The sequence below is a fragment of the Xenopus laevis genome, chromosome 1S (genome assembly GCF_017654675.1).
Source record: "Xenopus laevis strain J_2021 chromosome 1S, Xenopus_laevis_v10.1, whole genome shotgun sequence".
Classification (NCBI taxonomy): Eukaryota; Metazoa; Chordata; class Amphibia; order Anura; family Pipidae; genus Xenopus; species Xenopus laevis.
The window spans coordinates 191,866,451-191,871,492 of NC_054372.1; the positions used below are offsets into that span (position 1 = coordinate 191,866,451).

The window sequence follows — 5,042 nt, forward strand, 5'->3', positions numbered from 1 at the left end:
AGGTTTTTATTAACATTGCCGAGCACTAACAAACTGACACGGGCATCTGCTTTGTATGACAGTTTGTATAAACCTTCCCGATTGTTGGGAATGTGTTTGTGAACAGTCAGGGGAATATGTAACTGGAGAAATAGGGGAACATTTTACCTGCTGAGAATCCTTCATGATTCCCCAGTTTAATATTTGATCAATCTATACTAAGGTTCAATTTTATGATCAAATAAACCCTACCAACAGCTTCTAATTGATCTACAGGAAACCAAAACAATACCCCTCAATAAAGGAGAAGTCAAGATTAAACGTCAGGGTTACCATCCAGTTAAATAATTTAGTCTGTGCCACAGGCTGAGTTTTGTCTTCCATAGAAAAATGCACTGGTCCAGAGTACTTTAATAAAGAGCACTGTGCTACCATCTTGATTCTATGTACCCAAGTATCTTCTGTGCCCAAGTGGGCAGGTACATACAAAGAATGGTAAATTCTGCACAATTGGCGTGCAGGTGATTGTCCAGTCAGCAGATGAGATAAATAGAAATAATATGTCGGAGTGGCGTCTTCAAGAAAGTTGGGTCTGTGTAATTTCCTGGCCACTTATTTCCAAACCACTAAAATTATTTTTTCTCATCTTAAGATATTCCTTTTTGTCCTTTGGAAAGAAGTCCTAGGAATTATGGACTATATATTTACTCTTAGCAATCATATATCCCTTGGACAATTTTAGATGTTTTGACGCTGAATCAATTTCCTGGTTGTCAAAGTGATCAAAAAATGTTTGGCCTTTCCTGTCCATTTATTTCACTGGCATTCATCTGAACCCTTGGGTTCACTTGTAAAAACTCTAGGGGACATTTAATTATGAGAAGGCAGTGTGCAAAGTGCCCAGTAGCCCACTTTTTTGCACTTTGCTCACTGCCATCCTCCTAAATTGCTCTTGCCTCTCTTAGCACTCTTACACTTCTTCCTTATTCTTTGTAAAGGACCCTTTTTGTACTGTCTACCTTATTTTAAGCTGTGACCTCGCAACTGTTCATCTGGAAGATAAAAATGTTTAAATCAAAGCACTTCGAGGTGGCAAAGTGTTCAAGTATATGCTGAAGTTGCCTTATTCAGTATGGCTCTTCTCTGTTAAATGTGTATAATTTTCTATTGTATGTTCTCTGCTGATCTTAACTTATGCAATGTCATCATTGCTAATGGAAGAACTGAAGCACCCAGCTGACTAGTTTGACTAAGAAGAAAAAGAAAAAAGTTAAAACCAACTACCTGTACATTATGCTTCTACTACATAAACTAGTTGACAGAGTTGACCTGACGTTCAAATTAGTTATTCGAAGATGCTAAATACCAATTTAATATGTTGCATCTGAAACTCGATAACAATTTTTTTTTCTGAAGCCTACTCAAGGCGATGACTTAATGATATAAAAGCCTTTGAATAACTCAACAAACCATCTTCCACAAGGGGTTGAGGTCTCTGTATAAATCCATCTCACATTAGACTTTTAAGCCTCTGCGTTATACATGTTTTCAAAGCATTCAGTCATGATGTCTTGCGATGTCCGTGAAGATATACCATTACCATAATTCATCATGGACTATTAGTTCATGAAGGCCAGATACAGTAGAAGGAATAGGCAATTCCATTCATAAACCAAATATGTACCCAGTCTATCATAGGTAGAGAGTTTACAGCACTCCGTATGTACTGTACCATGACTGGCCAAAATGTCTTCTGTTAGCATGTGTGCATCTAAATGAATTCCTTCGATCATGTGCCAATTTGCCTGTCCCAAAGGCACTCCCATTTGTCCCAGTTGAATTTCACAGAGGATTGCAAGTGCCTTCCATTACCTTGGTGCAAACTGCCCCAATGCCAACTCAGAAGTATATATGTGAACCTAAAAAGATGAATTTACAACTTTTAAGGCAGTGTGCAAAGTGCAATAACCCAGTACTGCAGCTTTCAGAGTGCACGGATCTACAGCTGTCCCAAAGATTACCATGCTGCCTGCAATGTTGTATTCATAAGGGGCGGGAGGGCTGCTACTGCCCCATACCTGTTCCCTAATTTGGATGTCTGATTGAGGTGGCAGACCACAATGGGGCCCTTTCCTAGGCTGGCCTGTTTCCTCTACCAGTGCAGCCTGTAGTGGCTATAGGTGCAGACTATAGTCAGGGAAGAAGAACTGTCTGAAAGAGCACTATGGGCATGTGCTCCTTAGTACAACAGTGATGTCTGGGTCGAGAAAAACATGACCTCCACATCCACCTGCACCTAATTCTGGCTTCCTTTATAGACATATAAAACCGGAAGTCGGAAGCCGGCAGCGGGCGGGGAGAGCAGGTAGAAGAGCTCAACCTGAACCCGCAAATGGGACAGCGAGATCTGGCCAAACCCGCCCAACCAATGGGTCCCGTGGATATTGGGCTGGCCTGCACATCACTAGCCTACATGAAGGGCCCCCTAACCATCACCAACTTACTCCTGCCCTATGGAGGAAGAAGTGCTGGCTAATTGAGCACTAAAGGCATGCTATTGTGCCCCTATGTGCTCTGAACTTCTTGCCTGGGTCTATCATAAATAACCCACTATTAAATGCAGTCAGACAAATATATGATATTACATTTATTGTAATTGGGGGTTCAAAATGTTGACCTTATGGCACCATTACTCAATGTTCCAGCAATTAAGAGTAGTGATGGGCGAATTTGCGCCGTTTTGCTTCGCCGGAAAATTTGCGAATTTCGCGCGAAATTCGCGAAACGGCGAAAAATTCGCGAAACGGCGCCGGCGTCTCGTTTTTGACGCCGACGTCCGTTTTTGACACCGGCGGCCGTTTTTGACGCCGGCGCCCGTTTTTCCGACGCCGGCGCCCATTTTTGACGCCGGCGTCCGTTTTTCGAAAAAAAAATTTTGACGCCGGCGAATTTTTTCCACGAATTTTCGCGGGAGTTTCGCAAATTTATTCGCTGGCGGCGAATCGCGCAAATTCGCGCCTGGCGGATAAATTCGTCCATCTCTAATTAAGAGCTCTAAAAACTGCAGTACTCCAAACAATGGGTTCTCTTTTAAAGAGAAACTAGAACAGGAGAACAATGATATTGCTTAAAATGCATTTTAAATATGATTTGTGACCACTGTGACCTAGTGTCCTATTAAAAAAGCCAACTAGAAACTCATGCATGAAGCACAGCAGAATTGTTGCCTATAATAAAATTCAGAGTATCTGAAACTTCTGTGACCACTTGTTCTGTTATAAAAATAGTTCAAATCCTCTCTTCCTCACCCGGTCTGCGACGAGTTTCAAGTGTCCCCCGCCAAACATCTAATAATCCACAATGGGAAAGGAAAAGACTCACATCAACATCACTGTCATTGGACACATATATTCTGAAAATTCCACAACAACTGGCCATCTGATCTACAAATGTGGTGGAATTGACAAGAGAACCATAGAAAGTTTGAGAAGGAAACTGCTGGGATAGTAAAAAGGCTCCGACAAGTATGCCTGGGTCTTGGAAAACTGATGGCAGAGTGTGAATATGGTATCACCATTAACATCTCCCTGTGGAAATTTGAGACCAGCAAATACTATGAAACTATCATTGATGATCCAGGACACAGAGACTTCTTCAATAACATGATCACTGGTACTTATCAGGCTGACTGTGCTGTCCTGATTGTTGTTGCTGGTTTTGGCGCATTTGAAGCTGGTATCTCAAAGAATGGACAAACTTGTGAGCATGCTGTCCTTGCCTTCACTGTGGGTGTAAAACAGCTGATCATTGGTATTAACAAAATGAATTCCACTGAAACCCCATTCAGCCAGAAAATATATGAGGAAATTGTAAAGGAAGTCAGCACATACATCAAGAAGATTGGTTACAATCCTGACACTGTTGCCTTTTGCCAATTTCTGGGTGGAACAGTGACAACATGCTTGAGTCCAGCCCCAATATGTCTTGGTTTAAGGGATGGAAAATCACACATAAAGAGGGATCTGGCAGTGGAACTACTCTGCTGGAAGCTCTTGACTGCATTTTGCCACCATCATGCCCAAATGATAAGCCTCTCCGTCTGCCTCTGCAGGATTTCTACAAAATTGGTGGTATTGGTACTGAACCAGTTGGTCATGTGGAAACTGGTGTCATTAAACCAGGCATGGTGGTTACCTTTGCCCCTGTCAATGTAACAACTGAAGTGAAATCTGTTTAAATGCACCATGAAGCCCTTAGTGAGGCTGTGCCCAGTGACAGCGTTGGTTTTAACGTCAAGAACATATCCATGAAGGACGTCTGTCGTGGCTACGTTTGCTGGTGACAGCAAGAATGACCCACCATTGGAAGCTGGTGAACCACCCAGGCCAGATTGGTGCTGGATATGCCCCTATGTTGGATTGTCACACTGCTCACATTGCTTACAAGTTTGCTGATCTGAAGGAGAACATTGATCGCCGTTCTGATAAGAAACTGGAAAACAATCTCAAGTTCCTGAAGTCTGGTGATGCTGCTATTGTTGACCTGATCCCAGGAAAGCCAATGTGTGTGCAGCGTTTCTCGGACTACCCTCGTCTTGGTCATTTTGTTGTTCGTGACATGAGACAGAACCGTTGCTGTAGGAGTAATCAAGGCAGTCGAGAAGAAGGCAGCAGGAGCCGTCAAAGTCACAAGGTCTGCTCAGAAAGCAGCGAAAACCAAATTAATATTATGAGAATATCTTGCCTCAGTCATAACTAGTGCTGGAGGATTGGTCTCAGAACTCTTTCTATCAATTGGCCATTGGAGTTCAAAGACTGGTTAATGATTACAATGCATCACAAAAGCTTCAGAAAGGAAAGAAATGCTTGTGGACACATTTGTTTGTGGCAGTTTTAAATTATTAGTGTTTTAAATCCAGTAGTTTTTAAATGGGAAGCAACTTGACCAAAATCTGTCTCCAAGTTTGAGCCATCAAGCAGGACCAAACTGTTGCTACAGTAGATATCAGAGGATCAGAAACCTCTGTGATAAAAGTTTCTGGTTCTGTTTTTTTAGTTAAAGGA

General features: G+C 42.2%; 1 pseudogene; it reads left to right on the forward strand.

Moving 5' to 3' along the window:
- Positions 1-3,339: 3,339 nt before the first annotated feature.
- LOC108705454 lies at positions 3,340-4,711 on the forward strand (annotated as a pseudogene).
- Positions 4,712-5,042: the final 331 nt, after the last annotated feature.